The following is a 19,852-nucleotide window of genomic DNA, read 5'->3' as shown; positions in this document are numbered from 1 at the left end:
GGACAATGATAATTCCCACTTCCGTGGTGAAAAGCCTGAGGTTCGGAGGGGGACATCAATTGCCCAAGGCCTGGCACTGGAGCCCAGGCCTCCCGGATCTCAGGCTGCAACCACTGCCTTGGCATTTTGTATGTTCTGACTCAGTTTACTATCCTCCCAACCCTGTGAGGCAGCGGGTGGCATTATCCCATTTTATGGATGAGGTAACTGAAGCTCAGAGAGGTGAAGTGACTCGCCCAGGGTCACACAGCATGTGTGTTTGATCTACATTCCACATTTTGACCACCAAGCCCTGCCCCTTGTAACCCTGACTTCCTCTTCAGGAGAGTTAATCAGCCCCAAAGGGGAGGTAGGCCAGGGGGTTAGGCCCCTCAAGGTCTGCAGGACCAGGCAGGAGGCTCTAGAGGAGGTGGGGTCCCGGGTGGGCGGACGGGAGCAGGTGGGCCTGGGGAGCAGCCAGCCTTCCGCTCCCACACGCAGGCACAGCCGCCAGGAGAGACTGTTGAGAGTGCCCTGTGGTGCACACCGGCCTAACAATGGCTCCTTTTGACTGCGCGGGTGGTAGAAGAGGGGGCGCATTGTTCTCCAGGACACCTTCCCGCCATGGCTGGCTGCGGGCGGTCCCCATCCCAGGACGCTTGGCTCAGGGCCGTTCCGGGCGCCTGAGGGAAGTGTGTGCATGCGCCTGTGTGTGTGATGCTGGAGCGTGTGTGTGTGTGTGTGTGTGCGTGTGTGCGCATGTGTGTGTACAGAGAGGCACGGGTGTCTGACTGACACCGTCGCTGAGTGTGCCCACGCACGCCTTGCACACCGTGGCGGTGTGTTCGAGCAGGCTTATGGCTTTCTGCGTCTGCTGTGTCTGTCCAAGCGTGCCTTCCTGGGCGTATCTGCAGCTGTTTGTGAATCTGCCTCCAGAACGTGTCTCCGGCTCCGTGTACCTGGCTTGTGCTCCAGTGTGTCGAGTGAGGCTGCCCTCATCTGTATGTGTCAGTGTCTCCGTCTCCCTCTGGGTCTGTCTGTGGAGCATCTTGACACCAAGGGGACAGCAGAGCGCTGGCTTTAGGGTGAGGGCCAAGTTCCACTTGCTGCCCCTATGTGAGGAAAGGGGTTCCAGGCAGAGGGGATGCAGGCGAACAGCCGGATGCAGGACCGAGCCGGGGGATGGGCAGAAGCAGTTGGAGGTCAGGGAGGCTGCAGCAGAGGGAGCAACGGGAGAAGACAGCAGGGCCACCTGTGGGGGCGGGGCGTGGAGTTGGAACATCGTTCTGAGTGAGATGGAGCCATGGCGTGTTTGCACTGGGGAGCGACAAGGTCTTTTATGGAGATGCCTCTGGTAGAGAAGAGACTGCAGGGCAATCACGAAAGCTGCTGGGGGGCACCCCAGGGTGCCCCCACTCCAGGCAGGAATTGCAGCTTCCCATTTTGCAGAAGTGGAAACTGAGGCCCAGGGAGGAGAGATGCCTTCCAAAGCTGGAAGCTTGGGAACTGGCCCAATGCCAGAGCTAGCTCTCATCCTTCCCACCTTGGCTGCCATTCCCTCCTCACGTCCCTTCCTTTCCCAGGCTATGGGGGTGCCTGTGCTAAAGACAGAGGACTTGGCATCCTCATCTTCTCAGGAACCAGGACTCTGGAGCCACAGGGCTTGGGTTCAAATCCTATCTCTGACACTTAACAGCTGTGTGACCTTGGGCATGTCACATAGCCTCTCTGTGCCCCATTTCCTCATCTGCAAAACGGGGATAATGACAATACTGACCTTTAAATTGTGATGCCACTGATAACCCTCTCCATAACAGGATTCCTCCTCTCCTTAATTTTTCTCCAAGACACTTACCACCTTCTAACACACGACATGTTATATTAATCTGTTGTGGCACTAGGGTGTCATTTCCAGGAAAGCCGGAAGTTTTGGGTGTTTTGGTCATTATTAATATCTAGAATGGTGTCGGTGCTCAGTAAATTTTTGTCGAGTGAATGAAACTGAATAATGGGTATAAAATACTGGACTAGGAACATGAGTTGTCGACTGTTATCATTAACTTGGGAATGGGCTTGGAGATGAGCGTTTGGAAGCACAGAAGCCCGGGCAGCCCACCCAGGCATTGGGGTCCCATTCCCTTTTCTGCCCTTTGTCCTGCACATCTGGATCTGCTGAGCCCTCACTGGGCCCAACATCTCCTGTCTTTAGTCTCCCTGGTTCAAGGACAGGTTGGCTCCGGCAGGCACTGTGCGCTGGTGGTTTCCTGCCCCCGTGAGGAATCAGTGACTCAGTTCCTCACCTGGCGTATGCATCAGCTTTAATGGTCTCCGAGGCCTCAGGACATTGCCAAATATTGGGGTCCCACCCACCCCATTTCCCAGGATCCCTGTCCCCCTGTCGGTAACATCAAGCAGAACCCTTTGGTTCGGGGTGGGGTGGGGAAAGTCCAGTTGGCAGCTCTGCTAAAAATGTCCCACCGATGGCGCTCATGGCCCAATGAGCCGCTGGGCAAATATTGCTCAAGTCCACGTGCTTGTCGAGGAGATGGCTTCATGATCTTTCAGTCTTTCTAAGAAAGAATGACAGGAGACCTCAGAGACCAATTGGGTGGCGAGGTGACTTCGCAAGGTCATTGTGTCCAGCCCCCTGCCACCTGGTCATCAGCTCCGGCTCCCCTGCACCCTGTGTCCCCGCATCTCGAGGAGGGCCGGGAGCTGGAGGGGGGGACCGGGCCGGTCAAAGAACAGGGCTCCTCTGTCCTCTCCCTTCCTTCCTCCTTTCTCCTGACTCCCAGCCCTGGCCTGGGGCATGCGGCGGGCGCCGGGGCTGATCAGCAGAAGTGGGGTGTGGAGCTGGCCGGGGTGTTCACGGTCCCTTCCTCGGGGACCAGCTGGGGCGCTGCTCAGCCTAACCGGATACCTTGGTGTCTGCCCGCGGGCCCCAACCCTCTCCTCACACCACCGTCAGGGTTCAGGCCTCCGGCTCTCTGTCCTCCATTCACCCCCTACCACACACACACATTTATTAAGCACCCTCATATGTGCCCCATCCCTGGGGGACAATGAAAGGGCCTAGAGTAGAGAATATCTTGGCCTGTTTGCAGAATAGGGAGGAGAGCAGTGTGGCTGGTGCAGAGTGAGCAAGGGGAGAGTGGGGGAGGGGAGGGCAAAGGGGTCATGGGGTCAGATGGTGCAGGGACTCCAGGCCAGGGAATTTTGGATTTCCTTCTAATGTGATGAAGTCCCACGGGAGGGCTCTGAGCGGGACAGTGCAGGAAGTGCCTTTTGAGTTCATGTTACAAAAGGGGCTTTGTCTTTTTAAAGGATCCCTCTGGCTGCTATAAGGAGAATACAGTGGGGTGGTGGGGAGGGGGAGAGTGAGGGTGAGGATGGGGGCCAGGAGGCGCAACCTGACCCAGGGTGATGGGCACAGAGGTGGTGAGAAGTGGCATTCAGGGTGTATTTTGAAAACTGGAGCCAACAGCGTTGCCTGCTGGGGGCTGTGGGGCTCACAGAGGACAGAGAGGAGTCCAGGACAGCTCCAGGGTTTCTGGTCCAAGTAACTGGGAGGCTGGTGGGACCACTTTCTGTAATAGGGATGTGGGAGCAGATGCTGCAGTCAGTTTAGGGTGCGCTGAGTTGAGGTGTTCTGTGGGCAGATGAATAAGGAAAGCCACGGCCTGCCACCTCCCCAAGGCCTTTGTCCTGGTTCCAATGCCCAGTACCTGCCCCAGGACAATTGCGACAGCCATCCAATTTTCCTCCAGCCTTTCCGTGCTCCAGCCCTTCCTCTTCCACACCTGTTCATCTTCAGAAAGCACAACTCTAGATCCTGTCTCTGCTCTGCTCTAGAACCATCAATGGCTCCCCGCTACCCTCTGGATAAAGTCCAAAAGCCTCAGCTGGGTTATCCCAGGCCTGCACCATCTACCCTGACTTCTGCAGCCTCGTCCCTCACATGGCCAACCAGCGGATGACCCCTGGTTCCTCAAACACACCCCGTCCCTTCCCACATCCTCAGCCTTACCTAAGCTGTTCCTGCCAGCTGAGTGCCCTTTCTCACCACAGGGATGAGTGTAAACGCCTTGCCTCTAATGTCTGTAGCCTTTTGTTTGTTTCTTTCTCCCAGAACATATCACACAGTGCTTTGAATTACACTTATTTATATCTTTCCCTCCTCCCAGTGGGCAGAAAAGTGCCAGATTTATTTCTGGGCTTGATGCCAGGCTCAAAGCAGGTCCTTGTCAGATTCGGTGGGTGAACTGTTGAGGATACTGCATTCCCAGTGGTATGGGCCCACTCAGTGCCCGTTCCCCCTTCTTCTGGAGAATACACTCTGATTTTCCCCCTGGTGTGCACCACCCCATCATGTGAGCTGGCCGCATCCCCAGGGGTAGACTCATGGCCCAGGCCTGACCAATCAAAACTTCCCAGACCCCTGGCTACGTTGATTGGTTCAGGGATGGGCACATGATCCAGTCAAAGCCAAGAGAACTCAGTTCTATGGAGCAAAAGAGAGATGTTGTTGCCTTGAGGTGGCTGAGCTAGTAAGAGAGATCTCAGCCTGGAGTAGCCGTGGCCACTGTGCCACCATGACAGTAAAGACTGCCTGAAAATACAGCCAACACAGGGCAAGGCAGAGCAGAGAGTTGGGGACAGCCTGAGTCCTAAAAACATCATGAGTGCTCCTGGATCCAGCTGTATCTGAAGCTAACATAGCCCTGAACTTCTCAGTTATATAAGTCAATATGTTTTTCTTTCTCATTCTCTCTCTTTTTTTTTTTAATTTATCAGACTTTATTTGTTATGAGTTAGAAAAAAACACTGAGATCAAAACACATCTGCACATATTTGAGAATCCAAGCTCTTCTCTGTGTTTCTTTTGTAAATCACTGCCACTGCTCTCTACCTCTCCAATGCAATGTCACCCTCTTCTGTTCCAAAAGCATTCTCACTCTCCCCTTTATGCTTCTTCCTTTTCCCCCAGAGTATCTGTTCAAGCATCAGGTACTGCCTCCTCAAAGTAATCTTCCCTAACCACCTAGCTTAACCCTGACCCTCACTTTTTTCCCTCAGCCACTTCTCTTGAGTTGTTCTCTGACTCCTTCTTTATCCATCTTTATTTTTCTTCCAAGTATTTATCACTAACTGAAATTATTTTACATCTTGATATGTCTATCCCTTGCCCACCCAGCCACAGAATTGTAAGTACCATGAGGGACGTTTTCTGAATTGTTCATTGATATTCTCTCACCATCTAACATAGTTTCTGGGGCACAGATAATACTCCATAAATATTTGTTGAGTCAGTAAATGAATAAAATATGTAAGGAGATGGTTAGGGGAAGAAGGAGCCACATGCAGAACTGTCTCTAATTCTTCCCTGTTTCCGCAGCTCAGCTATCTCCCTGGACAAAGAAGCCAATCTCAAGCCTGCCATCACCACACCAGTCCCTAAAGGGACATATCAAGGTATGTGTTTGTAATGTTATAATGTCCTATTATCTCATTCTCTCTTTTAAAATGAATTTTGGGTTGGATTTCCATTGCTTGCAGCTATAAAAATTCCTGAGAAATACGTGAGCTTTCTTCTGAATAAATCTCTTGCCATCTCTTGCCTATCCCTTCAAGACCCCAAGTGAAATTCCCTCATTGAAGTACTGCTTTGAATATTTATCCATGGAGCTGATATGGCGTTTGTCTCTTTTCTCTCTTCTGGATAATGATCCCAGGCTCTAGCTGCCTCAAGCAACTTTTGGAACCAGGCAGCAGGCAAACAGAATAACCTAAAGAAGTAAAATGGGCTCCAGCTTCTGAGGGCTAAGGCTGGACCTCTGGCCTTACAGCTTCTCAGCATGGTCCTTGGCACACAGCAATGCTTCTCAGGCATTCTCTACTTAGTAGTGTAAGGCAAGGGTATTCAGCCTGGGCATGATGGGCATTCTGGACCGGACTTCTCTCTGAAGTGCCGTAATCAGGAGTCCTCCCTCCAGAATTGGTTAGGAGAGGGTTTCTTAGCCTTCTTACTACTGGCATTTGGGGCCAGCTCATTCTTTGCTGCTGGGGCCATCCTATGCATTGCAGGATAGTTTAGGAGCGTCCCTTACTTCTCTACCCACTAGATGCAAGTGGTACTCCCTACCCTGAGTTGTGACAACCACAAATGTCTTCAGACATTGCCAAATGTCCTGTGCAGGGCAAATCACCCCTGATTGAGAACCCCTGGTGGAAGCAAAGAGCTTTGCATAGGACTTCACACGTAGCAAGCGCTGAATAAATACCAGCAATGACAATGTGGTGATAACAGTGCCCATGATCATTTATGAAATTCAAGTGTCTCAGTGAGGGTCAGATCTGGCTAAGTTAAGCAGGAAGGGAATTTATTGGAGGAACATGGTGAGCTTACGGAATTTATGAGGAAGGGGCAGTACGAGGTCAAAAAAGCACAGAAACGGAGGCAGTTCCGAGAGTTCAGATAGCACAAGGTAGACATGCTGGTACCTGTAATGAGCTAGTCCTCATTTCAGCCACTCCTCCCACTTCCTCCTTCCTAACAGACCCATTTTGCTCATCTTGCCCAGGTACCCCCCCCCCCATCTCATGGACTCAGGGAAGGGCATGGGACTCAATTCTGGTCAATGATACATGCTGGGAAATCCACTGGGAGATTCTGGGAAAGGTTGCCTAGCTCTTCAAAAAGAGACAGAGGCTCATTTCACTTAGCATAATACAGGATTCCCTTCCTTTTTAAGGTTTAATAATATTCCATGGTATGTATATACCGCATTTTCTTTATCCGTTCATCTGTCAATGGACACTTAGGTTGTTTTCACATCTTGGCTATTGTGAATGATGCCGCAGAGAATGAGGGAGTGCAGACACCTCTGAGATCCTCACTTCAATTCTTTTGGATAAATACCCAGAAGTGGGATTGCTGGATTGTTATGCTAAGTGAAATAAGCTAGTCACAGAAGGACAAGTTCTGTATGATTCCACTTGTATCAAGTATTTAAAGTAGTGAAACTCATAGAAGCAGAGAGTAGAATGGTGGTTGACCGCGGTCTGGAGGGAGGGGGAAACGAGGAGTTGCTATTCAATGGGTATAGAGATTCAGTTGTGTAAGATGAATTAAGTTCTCGGGATCTGCTCTACAACAGGGTGTCTTAACAGTATCGTGTGGTACACTTAAAAATTTGTTAAAAGGATAGACCTCGTGTTAAATGCTCTCACTACAATTTTTTAAAAAGGCATTTATAAAACAACATTATGTGGAGTTCCCAATGATACCAACATTTAAAAAATTATATATGAAAGTTCTTAGAGGGAAAAAAGGAGCAGGCTCTTTTCTCTCTAGCGTTGCTGGGGAGAGGTCATGAAGTCTGCAGCCCTCTTGAGGCAATGAGGAGAGCCAGTTGGAGGGCAAAACCCAAGTCCCAGGACCTGGGTCCTTGTTGGTATTATTAAACTGCTAAATTAACCAATCTCTGATTCCCCATCACTTCCAAACTTCCTATCTACGAGATAATAATTTCCTTGTTTTCAAAGCCTCTTTAGATAGAATTTTTATTCCTCATGGCCAAGAGCACTGGATCAATGTGCCATATCCCATAGATAAGTTGTTGCTTCTAACTTACTCTTGACATTTTCCGCCTGCCTCCTAAATAACACAGAGGGACTCGCTCTTATTGCCAGAGATATCAGATGCCCGGGTCCTCATCTGGCTGCCAGACATATTCTGTGGCCTGGAGATGTACTCAGGGCTCAGGCAGGAGGACTTCCAAGAGACCACCTGCCAGTTCCTCCATGGAGTTCACACTCTGCCTCTCTGGGCCTCGGTTTCCCCATCTGTGAACTGGGGTAGTAATGGGGCCACCTATTACACAGGGTGTTATAAGGATGGATGAAATGAGTTATTTCTGGTAAAGTAACAGGCACATGGTAAGTGCTCAGAAAATGGGGGCTATCACTATTCTTGCCATTGTTATTATTACTTGGAGTGAGGGATGAAGGAACTTGGGCTGACCCGATGTGGATGGCAGGTGCAGAACGAGACTGGCAGCCTCAAGAGGTGAGACTGGGGTAGAAAGAAAGGATTCAACCAAAGTACATAAAGAAACTTCAAGGAGAAGTGTGAGCCCCTGAGAATCTCTCGAGGTGTAGCGCAGCTACCACCGTCCCCATCTTGAGAGGAAAGTGTTTTTCTTCTTAGAAGTGAAAGGAGAGGGGTCTCAAGAAGGTGAGAGGTTGAGGAACGCCCTGGCGCCAAGGCAGCCTTCACTCCTCCCTCCGAAGACCCCGCAGCATCACCTCTGCTTGGGGTCTCCACAGCCAGAAGTTGTGGGGATCCTCCCACGCTCTCCAACACCTCCAGCATTCAGGCCTGGGGCCTCCTGCCTCGCCGGCCAGACCCCCCAACACCTCCACACTGTGCCCTGAGCACCTTCCTGGCCCCAGGACCCGTACCTGGCCCCTCCCAGGGAATCAGAGAACATCCCTGTCACCGGATGGATTAAGCAACTCAGGCAAGCATGCATCTTCCAGCTTGTGCTAACCACCATTTATTCACTTCCCCTCATACTCATCAACCCGTTGGTTCCTTGTTATTTCTCAGGGGACACTGTGTCCCTTCCTGTGAACCCTTCACGTTGCAGCCCGGAATCTGAGTCATCCCAAGATAGCACCTCCATTCACCCTGGTCCTGGGAGCCCCTGGCCCATTTCACGGATGGAAACAGAAATGATGATGGTGATGATGATGATGATAATGATTATAGCTACCGATTCTAACAGTGTCCCGAGCAGTTACATGGACTAACTTTGGGGTAGATACCGTGCTTATCCCTATTTCCTAAGTGAGGAAAACGAGGCCCAGAGAGGTTGAGTAACGTGCTAATAGGTGAAGGAGCCACGGTGTGAATCCAAGCACTCTGGTATGGAACTTCAACCATGTTTCGTTAGACGTTTAACAAAGCACCTTTGCAGAAGAAAAAGTTAGGAAGAAAAAAATTGGAATTTCTATTTAAAAATGTATCATCGGTTTATTCATTCATCAATCAGATATCTCCATGGTAGATACCGTGTATCGGCTGATGCTTTTCACAGGGGGCATGGTAGTGGACAGACAGGTCAGGTTCCCGCCCTCTGGAGCCCAGGGGTCCAGCGAATACAGTCAGTCAGTCAGTTGAGGATTTGAACACGTGAGCTCAAGGCTGCCTGCACAGATCAGGACTGTATGAAACTCTGCGATGGGAAGACTGGCCTTTCTAGGCTTTTCTGCTCGAATATAATGCTTTCAAGAAAGAGATCTTGACCTGGAGTCTCCCCCTGCAGAGTTAGGATGTTAGGATGTGAGGAGAAAGACCAAAGGACCTTGGAACACCTTGTGATATCACAGGAGACCCCGGTCAGACCCCAGACCCCAGCCCTGGGCCTCACCAGCATGTGACTCAGGGTAGGTCACGTCCCTCTCCTCTGGAAGCCTCAGCTTCCTCATCTGGAAATAGGGACAGTGGATCCTTCCAGGACCGTCATGCTGATACAACGCATCAGTGCGGGATACTACGAGTTAAAACTCATTTGCAGTTCACCTCCTAGTTGGCTTGAGGGAAGATGATTCCAGAAAGGCTGCATGATGAAGGTTCATCGTGTTTGCAAATCTCAGCTGGACTCAGACGAGCATTACAGACCTAAATGGCAGAGGAGCCACAGTCCTTCCAACAAGGGAGGTGGCTGGGTGAGGACTGTGGTGACCTGGAGGGACAACCGTGAGTCAGCTTCTATGGTGAACACATCCCAGTCATGCCAGAAAGCCATTGTCCTCAAGACAAGTCAGAAGTCCAGATCTTTATATCAACTCTCTCTATTTTAAATGTTTCTGACTAATTAAGAGAAAGCATTGGCCTAGCACCCGCACACCTTCTAGGATGGCTATGATTATAAAGACGGATGGTAGCAAGTGTTGGCAAGGATGTAGAGCAGTTGGAACCCTCCTATTCTGCGGGAGGGATTGTAAAAACGGTGCAGCCACCTTGGGAAACAGTCTGGCGCTTCCCCGAAAGGTTAAACACAGAGTTACCATGTGACCCAGGAATTCCACTCCTGGGTATATCCCCAAGAGAACTGGAAACCTGTGTCCACACAAAAACTTGCATGTGAATGTCCATGACAACATTCTTCATAGTAGCCAAAAAGTGGAAACGACCCAAATGTCCATCAACTGAGAAATAGATCAAAGAATGTGGTTTGGCCATACGCTGGAATACTACTTAGCAAGAAGAAGGACTGAAGTGCTGATTCACACTACAATGTGGATGAACCTTGAAAACCTTATGCTAAGTGAAAGAAGTCGGACACAAAAGGCCATATACTGTGTGATTCCATTTATATTAAATGTCCAGAATAGGCAAATCTATAAAACAGAAAGTGGATCCGTAGTTGCCAGGGGTTGGGGGCAGGGGAAATGGGAAGTGACTGCTAATAGGTCCGGGGTATTTGGGGGGGAAGAACGGATCGCGGCGATGGTTGTGCCACTCTGTGAATGTACTCAGAACCATTGAATTGTACACTTTAAGTGGGTGAATTGTATGGTGTGTGAATTACATCTTAATAAAGCTGTTAAAATTTAAAAGCGTTTGCCTAACAGAGCTCCTCGGGCTGGTCAGAGTCAACCGCAGGCCACACTCTTCCGCTGCCTGGTTGAGGAGGTCATCCTCAGCTACCCGGATATTCAGTACCTGGAACACAGGGTTCCCGCAGAGCGAGTGGGACTGCCCCAGAGGACAGAATTTCCCCCTGGGGCTCTGCGGCCGTAGAGAACCGCCCTGGAGTAGGGGTTGCTCCGGACACTTCCCTTTTTGCTCCTTTTAAAAATAAACAATTAAATGCAAGCAGAGAAAAGTTCTGTTTGTTAACCTCTAGCCCCAAACGAGAAGGAAATAGAGTTGGCTGAGCCCGGGGCTCAGACTAGCTCCAGAGTCCGGCAGACCAAGCCCAGCGTCTTGCACTGTGTATATCTGTGAAGTTTCTGGAATCCGATGCATGCGCGTGGCGGGGCGGGGGCTGCCTTCCTGCTCCCTTCCTCCTCCCTGCCTCACCCCTGTGGGTAAAGTGAAAAGAGAAGCCTTGTGAGCACAAGAAAGATGGCAGTGATCCTAGAAGAGGAGGTTGGGCTGGGAGGCCTGCTGAGCTATTGCTCTCCGACCCCGTGGATCTGGAGGGATGAAACCCCTCCACAGTCAGGCCGTGGAGTTAGGAAGGACCCCGAGAGCCCCCAGGAGGAAGTTTGAGCCTTTTCTGGGGGCCAGACAGAGGTCCTCAAGGTCAAGGAGGGGGTGGTGGAGAGAAGACAGCGGTGGGGAGACACCAGATGTGAAAATCTTGTGTGGCCCAAGAAGAGGTTCGACCAGGCGAAGGGTGACCTGAATGCTGGCTGGGTTTGTGACTGGCTAGTATTCCTTCACTCATGGACCACAGGCTGAGTACTTAGTATGCTCAGTGAGGTGTGTGGAGGCACAGGTCTAGTGGGAGAGACAGGCAATGAGAGATAAGCCATATACCCAGCTCAGAATGCCACACAGGGAGAATCTTCAGGACCTCAAAGCAGGGTGAGAAGCTGGAGAGAATCAGGGTGGTGTTTTAGATGGGGTAGTCAGGGAAGGCTTCTCTGAGGAGGTAGCATGTCGGCTGAAACTTGAAAGAAGTCGTATTTGAGGTAGAGGAACTGCAAGTGCAAAGGCCCTGCGGCAAGAGTAAACCTGGTGTGATCGAGGCCACTGTGGCTGGGGCTGAAGGAGGGAGATTGGTGAGGTCAAGGACGTCACAAAGGGGCCAGACCAGGCAGGGCCTTGTGGGCTCTGGTGAGGACTTTGGTTTTACTCTGAGGTGGGAGCCTGATCCGATCTAGGTTCTAACAGCACGCCTCTGGCCCAAGGCCAGAGAATGGACTGTGGGGTGGGAGAAGGGGCAGAAGCAGGGAAGCCAGGGAGGGGGCGACTGCTGTGGTCCAGAGGGGAGGTGACAGTGGCCCAGGATAGTACAGATAGAGCTGGGAAGAGGTGGTCACTGTTTTCTTTCACTGCACAACCTACCTGCTGCCCAGAGACACAGGACAGGCGAACCAAGGAAATTTCAAGCACACATGCACGCACACACTCTCACACTCTCCATGCTTATAGATTCTACACACGTATATATATATACACTACATACATATAGATTTCACACCTGTATTATATACACATATTTATATATTCTACATACACGTAGATTTTACACATATCTACACATATACATATATTCTACATTCATATAGATTTTATACATATATTATATACACACATATATTCTACATACATATAGACCCTTTCCATATATTATATACATATATTCATATGTTCTACATACATATAGATTTTATACATGTATACACACATACATATATTCCGCATACATATTTTACACGTATATTATTACACATATATTCTACATGCATATAGACCCTTTCATACATTATATACACACATACATGTATTCTACAAACATATAGAGTCTACACATATACACATATTCCACATTCACATAGTTCTACATATATACTGTACACATGTGTAGAGTCTACACATATTACACACCCACATTCTACACAGATACAGATTCCAAACCTATATAACACCTACATATATGCATTTTCCATACATATAGACTCAACACATGTATTATAAACCAAGTCGACCTTGAGTTCTAACACCCGGGGCAGTGAGCCTCATGTCCTGGAAGGGACATGGAGCTGGGAGTGTGGGCTCTGCGGCTCAGGAGCTGTGTGAGTCAGGCCTTGCTTCTCGGACCCTCATTTTCCTCATCTTTAAAATGGGGATGACGATGCCTGCCTTACAGGGATGTCAGGAAGGCTGGATGAGATCACCATGCGTGCAAAGCAGCTGGCCTGGCGCGGGAGCGAGAACTATTTATTAACAGTCATTACACTAATAATGAGGTCTGTTTTGGGGCCAAGCAAACCCTACAGAGCTCCTTCCTGGAACAAGGATGTGTGTATCACCCACACACCCAGTCTCCTGCTTGGGGCACGTGGGAAAGGGGGCAGACCTGCGGCCTCTGTATGGGCAGGAGGGACCAAGATCTACAGTGGAAACCTGTGAGTCAGAGACAGGCGTAAAACAGTTAACAGGCATGCCGTTGCAGCTACAGTAATGATAGAGAGATAGAAGCTTAGATAATGTCCGGAAGGCAGGTGGATTAGTCAGGGACAGAAACCCGACTCCAACTGGTCTAAGCAAAAGAGAATTTATTGGGTCATGTAAAAAAACTTCAGGGGCGACCTTGCTTCAGAAGTAGCTGCATCCAGGTGCTTGAATGCTATCATCAGTTTCCATGTCTCTCTGGAAGATGAACTGATGTTTGTGAAGCACTAAACAGCACTTAATATACCCAATGCTCTATAATATTGGTTATTATTTTATTACTACTGCTACTATCACTGCTACTACTACTACTACTACTGTTACCTTATCAGGCCAGTAACCCAGAAAAAGTGAGTGCTCTTTCTCAACTATTCCTGTAAAAGTCCCAGGACCAGTTCTCATTTAGGTGAGGTTGTGTGGCCATCTCTGAACCAAACCCTGTGGCCATGGCCAGGCTCTGTGACCAGGCTTATGTGACCATCCTTCAGGCCATGGATGAGGTCAACTCCACTCAAACCCCATGGACTGAGAATGGTGGAGAGGGGCTTCTCATCAGGAAGTGGGGGCTGGCCAGGCACAGCCATGCCCCAAGGGCGCCGTGATGGAGTCATCTCCAGTGCCTGCCTCCCCCTGGGGAGAGGCCCCAGACTCTAGTCATTGGTTTTCCACCACCTGGGAGTCTTGAGACCTAGGTTTTCCCCCAGCACTACCTCCTTTGCCTGAAGGTGGCCTTTAGAGTTGGATAGACAGGGACGTGATACCCAGTTCCATTGCTTAATTAGTTTCACCTCCCTGTGCCTCAGTTTTCCCATCTGTGAAATGGGGCCATTATCACACCACCTTAATTCAACAAATATCTTATGGAACACTATATCTGACATTTATTGGTACGTCAACACTTTTTATGTATTAACTCATCTGACCCTCTCAGTGATAACCCTGAAAGTTAAGTATAACCATCTAATGTTTATAGATGAGGAAACTAAGGCACAGAGAAGCACAGTCATTCATCGAAGCCCACCCAGCCAGAGTGGCAGAGCTGAGATTTGAACCCATGCAGCCTGCCCTTAGAGCCCCAGAACTGTGGATTATGAGCTAAGGCTCAGTGGCTGTTATGTAGTAGGTGCTTTATTTGTGGAGACTGTCCCTGACAAGGTGTGTCCCCTTTCGCCTGCCTCAGTTTTTCTCATCTGTATAATGGCTCCCCAGCTGTGGAACAAGGAGAGTGAGATAAAAGGGAACAAAATGACCCAGGGGCCTTTGTTTATTTAACTTATAGAGCACCTACTGTGTGCTGGACACTGAGCTAGGCACTGTGGACACAGCATTGAATTCGACAGACTCCCTGTCTCCTGGGAGCTGATGACATTCCAGTGTGGGGATGGGCAACAGATGAGTCAACACAGAGGTAAACAGGATGATTTTGGATGGTGAGTGCTATGGAAAAAATAGAACAAGGTGATGGGACAGTGACCGGGTGGTACGAGAGGGGTCTAGGAAGAAGAAGCATCTGACCTGTGTCCTGAAGGAGGAGAAGGGGCCTTCCCAGGAAGATCTAGGTGTGGGAAACACCCTCCAGGCAGGGAGAACCGCGGTGCAAAGGCCCTGGGGTGGGCACTGACAGGACAGAACTGGTCAAGTCCTGTTCTTGCTGCCGGCTGGGAAGCCAAGGCACAAAGAGAGGAAGGGCCAGACCCAAGGCAGGCAGCTGGCAGAGGTGGGGCCGGGGAATGTATGGAGGCGGTGCCCAGGGGCCAGGACCTCTGCAGGCTTCATGGCCCACACGCCAGCCAGAATCTTCCAGGCTGCTGGAGGGGCAGCCTCCCCATCCCCCTGCTGTCCCAGTTCCTTTGTTTAATTACAGACAGCGTTTCTCCCTGTCGCTTGATCGTGTAACAGATGCCCATGGATTTGCCGCCATCTGGACCCAGTTCCTGGCTTGGGATGATGGGGCCCAGTGATTGTCTTTAAAGACTGAAGGGACACCTTGGCTGGGAGGGCGCCAAACCTGGCATGTTCTCAGTGCTGTGAGGCCAAGCTTCTGCATCTTCTTCTGCAGTGGGGAGGACAACTGAGGGTCATTGTTACAGGCTATGAGACAATAGTGGCAAGTGCCTGGCACCAAGTAACCCTCAGCTCTCAAAGGGGCCAAGATGCTGTCCCCAGAAGGTTGTCACTCTTGTGTCTCAAGAGCAGAACAGAGAGGGTGCAATTTCACCTCCCAGCAACCTGTGCAGGAAGTTAGAAAGTTCCCATTTGATGGATGGGAAGACTGAGGCTCCAAGAGGCTCGGGAACTTGCTCAAGGCCCCACAGCATCTGAATGAGGGAGCGGGGTCAGTGTTCAGCTCCTTAACCCCCGAAACCCTCTCCTTTCCACTCCAGCGCCCCACAAACCACAATTTTTCACAAACTGTCGATTGTGACAGGAACATCCCTGTGGCTAATCCTCCTGGGAGCTTCACCCTGGGTTCTTATTTGTGGGCCTGCGTCGGCTCTGATGTCCGCAGGTGATTTGAAACCAAAACCAGCCCTTCTGGCTGGAGAGGGGAACTAAAGTGAATTATTTTCTGTGCCCAAATACTACTACTACTACTCTAGCGATAAGAATGTTAACAGGCAATTATTGAACGCTGTAACTCTGTGCCATGGACTGTTCACGTATTATCTTATTTTAAAAGTCACAGCAACCTTCTGAGGAAGCCTCTGTTATGCCCACTTGGCTGATGAGGGCCCTGAGGCTCTGGCACCGGAGGACCCACCCAAATTTGAACCCGGGCTCATCAGACAGAAGAAACTCATGCTTCTGAGAAATGGCTTTGGAACTTGGGACTTTTCCCAGCAACACCCTCTTCTCAGCCCTCAGGAGCCATGATGTGAAAAGAAACACCCAGGGGGACTCGTGTCCGGGTGCGTTACCAAGCTAGAAGCTTCTGAGCAGCTCCCCATCACTCTGCCTCTCATCCCTCATCAACCCTGGCACCACACCTCCTAAATAACTTACTGCATCTCCCTGCCTCCACCTGGGCCCAGCCCTCCCCACTGCTCACCTGGACCACTGCAGCAGTCTCCCCCCCGGCCTCCCTGCTTCTGCCCTCGCCCCTATGATCCGTTCTCCACGCGCAGTCAGAGGCATCTTGTTAGAATCTACGGCAGTGCAGCCCGTCCTTCCCACATGCCACCCTGGGACCCCTAGAGTCCAGTCCACGCTGGCCAGGGGTGGCTTTCTGAACCCTGAATCTGAGCAAGGTCCTCCCCTGCCTAAATGCTCTCTTGGGTTGGCCCCTGTTCCCCACAGTCTCTGAATGCACATCCCCGGATGAGGCCGCTGCTGCCTGAACCTTTTTCCATTCTCCCTCTTACTGAGCTTTTCTTGCATCGTTGCTCCAGCCAGACTCAACTTCTAGTTCCCCCGAGGGTTGGCCTCAACCTCGGGTGGGAACATTCTTGGTTGGGGGGGGGTGGTGTGCGCTGTAGGGTGTTTAGCAGCACTCCTGGTCTCTGCCACATACGCCTCTCCAGTTGGGACAACCAAAAAATATCTCCAGACGCTGCCAAATTCCCCAGGGAGAGCAAAGTCACCCTGGGTGGGAACCACTGGGCTCTCGGCGTTTGTTCATGCCCTTCTTTCTTTTAGGAACACTCACTCCCAGCCCTCTGCCCTCATCCTTTCATTCCTCTCTGTACTTCAGGTCCCTTTTTTTTTTAAATTTTTATTTATTTTTGGCTGTGTTGGGTCTTCGTTTCTGTGCGAGGGCTTTCTCTAGTTGCGGCGAGCGGGGGCCACTCTTCTTGGCGATGCGTGGGCCTCTCACTATCGCGGCCTCTTGTTGTGGAGCACAGGCTCCAGACACGCAGGCTCAGTAGTTGTGGCTCACGGGCCCAGTTGCTCCGCGGTATGTGGGATCTTCCCAGACCAGGGCTCGAACCCGTGTCCCCTGCATTGGCAGGCAGATTCTCAACCGCTGCGCCACCAGGGAAGCCTCCTTCAGGTCCTTTTTGATGCCACCCATGAGCAGCCTTCCCAGCCCCAGGTGGGATCAGGAGTCTTCTAGGTGCTGCCACAATCCACCGTCAGTGACCTGATGATACCATCTTGTAATTGTCAGGTAGCTTGTCCAACCCAGCCCCCAACCGCACCAGGACATCTGCTCCACGAGGACAGGCACAGTGTCTGTCTGTTCATGCAGTAGGGGTTCAGTCCACATGTCACGCTACCTCACCCCTTCTCTGCCTCTCTGTCCTCAGTCATCCTGACAGTTGTTTAATCACTCAGCAAACAAGTCCACATAATGTGAAGGTGGCAGAGATACTGAAAAGAATCAGACATGATTCTGGACAAAGCGTGGGGTATTAAGAAATGGCAAATTGTTTCATCTGCGTGGGGCCACAGGTTGGAGGGGCAGTGGTGGTGGACAGTGGTGATAAGACAGGAGCCTGTGGCCACGGCAGGAGTTTGTATTTTTCTTGAGAGAGTTGAGAGCCATGGCAGGTTGTAGGCAGAGGAAGGACAGGATATGACTCGGGTTCTGTCAGGGTCCCTCTGGCTGCACACGGAGAGGAGACCGTCAGCAGGCAAGGGTGGAAGCAGGGAGAGCAGAGAGGAAGTGACTGCCGCAATTTAGGTGGGAGAGGATGGTGGCCTGGCCGGGGGGTCGTCGTGGAGGTGAGGAGACATGGTCTGATTTGAGAGATGTTTAGGGCATAAAACTGACAGTTTTGATGGTTTGGATATGGGGGGGTGAGGGAGGGAGTGTCAAGGACAATGACCAAGTAGCTGAGGTCAGGGACCCATCTGGCACCTCGTCCCTGCATCCCCTCCAGAGCCCTCCACGGGGGGCGGCTGGTGCAGGGACCCACCTCTGCCCCCCAGGCCTCTGCTTCCCCTCCAGGCTCTCTCAGGTGTGGCCGTGGCTCTCCCACACCCCGCTGTGTGACTCCTGGCCAATTTCTTGGCCTCTCCGGGCCTCTTCCCGGAGCATCTATGCATCCTCCTCTCCAGGAAGAGCATGAGGGTGCAAGAAGCCACCAGCTCAGGCAGAGAACCTTGAAGAACCTGTCTTGCGAGCCTCACCCGCCCCTCCCGGGTACTCAGCAGGCAGAGGGGCACCTGGGGCAAGGCCTGCGCGAGAGGACCCGGCCCCGCCCCTCATGCCCTGCACTGACGACCAGCCCTCTGCCCCGCTGAGGGCCCTTGGGGTCCAAACCTCCAATCCCAGGGGCTGTAAGCCCAGGCCCAGCCTCAGACTCTGAGCCCCACTCTCTGGCAGGGGCTGCCCAGGCCTTGGGAATGAACAGTCTCCCTTAGCAGCATAGCTTGGTGGTCAAGGGCGTGGGGACTGGAGCCAGGCCTGAGTGCAAATCCCACTGCCCCTTTCTGCTGTGTAGCCTTGAGCAAGTGACTCCACCTCTCTGATGCCCAAAGAAAGAGGCCTGACTAGGAAGGCACATCCCACATAAGCAGGGCTTTTATATGCAGTGGGTATGAGTCCCAGTTCACAAACTGGAGCTGTATGGATTTTGGTTTTTTGTAGCTGAACTTAATTTCCATCTTGTGCCATCATTCTGGCAGGCTGGTGGAAGCCAGCTGATGGTTGATTCCCACCTCTCCCCAGGCCACTTCCCCATTCTGGGTTCCCAGCCGGTAGTGAGGCCGAGGTGTTGGGGACAAGAGTGAGAGCTGGGACATGGGTCTGGAATGGGCTGCTTCTCACCAGTGAGGCCATATGGTGCTGTGCCTGTCTGTTCCCCAACGCCCGTGTCCTGGGGTCCTTTGGCTGTTTCCTGGCCACTCCCAAGGACTGGATGAAAGATGCCTTTCCAGAATCCTGGAGAAGCCATTCCTACCTGAGGTCTGGCTTCTTTGGGCTCAACCCCAGGCAGGGGGCCACCCCTACCACTCCTCTCTCTATCCCCACCCCGGAACCCTGCCCCTGGTTCTGGAAGGGGTGACTTGCTCTCTATAAGATGCTTTTTCACAAATATGAGTTCTTCCTGCTCCCCTTGGTTTTGAAACTCCAAGGCTAGGAAACCTCCTGGGATCCCAGTATTTGGTGTCCCACCCCTTCCCAGAGGCACTGAACACAGACTGGCCCAGGGCTGCCCTCCATGGGGGAGGGGAACAGGGGAGACAGGGAGAAAACCAGGGATCAGGGTGAGGGGCTGGGGGGTGGAGGAGAAGAGGAAAGAATTATCAGCGAAGGCAGCATTCCCAAACATTTGGTCTCAGGATTTTAAAACAATTTTTAAAAATTATTGAAAAGCCCAAGGAGCTTTTGTTTATGTGGATTATATCAATCAATACTCATATTAGAAATGAAAACTAAGAAGTTTATAAAATATTTATTTTATTCACTTAATAATAATAATTCCAGTACATGTTAATATAATTAACATGTTTTTATAATAAGTAGCTATAGATTTCAAAACAAAAAAATGTACTGAGAAAAGTGGCATTAGTGGCACTGTTTACATTTTTGCAGCTCTCTCAAACGGCTAGTGTAATAGAAGACATCTGGATCTCATATCTGCTTCTGCATTCCATCTGTTGTGATTTTTTGTTTTGGTTGAAGTATCCAAAAAAAAAACAATCGCAGCTTTACAGAGGCACGTCTTTGGAAAGGAGGGGATATTGTAATATTGTGAATATTCTTTAATGCTACACCAAAACTTGGCAGTG

General features: G+C 50.9%; 2 long non-coding RNA genes across 2 annotated transcripts in view; one reads left to right on the top strand and one right to left on the bottom strand.

Annotated features, from left to right (window-relative positions):
- The window catches only part of LOC309613788, a 176,581-nt gene extending 164,225 nt beyond the window's left edge, over positions 1 to 12,356 (top strand). Inside the window, exon 3 of the long non-coding RNA XR_014235877.1 lies at positions 5,375 to 12,356. This is a non-coding gene — a long non-coding RNA (uncharacterized lncRNA). The remainder of the gene's footprint in view (positions 1 to 5,374) is intronic.
- Positions 1 to 19,852, bottom strand: part of LOC309613789 — a 60,767-nt gene that overhangs the window by 6,896 nt on the left and 34,019 nt on the right. The gene's annotated exons all lie outside the window — the stretch shown is intronic.

Source organism: Balaenoptera borealis, assembly GCF_965194805.1.
Source record: "Balaenoptera borealis genome assembly, chromosome: 16".
Classification (NCBI taxonomy): Eukaryota; Metazoa; Chordata; class Mammalia; order Artiodactyla; family Balaenopteridae; genus Balaenoptera; species Balaenoptera borealis.
This window is presented reverse-complemented; position numbering and strand designations above follow the sequence as displayed.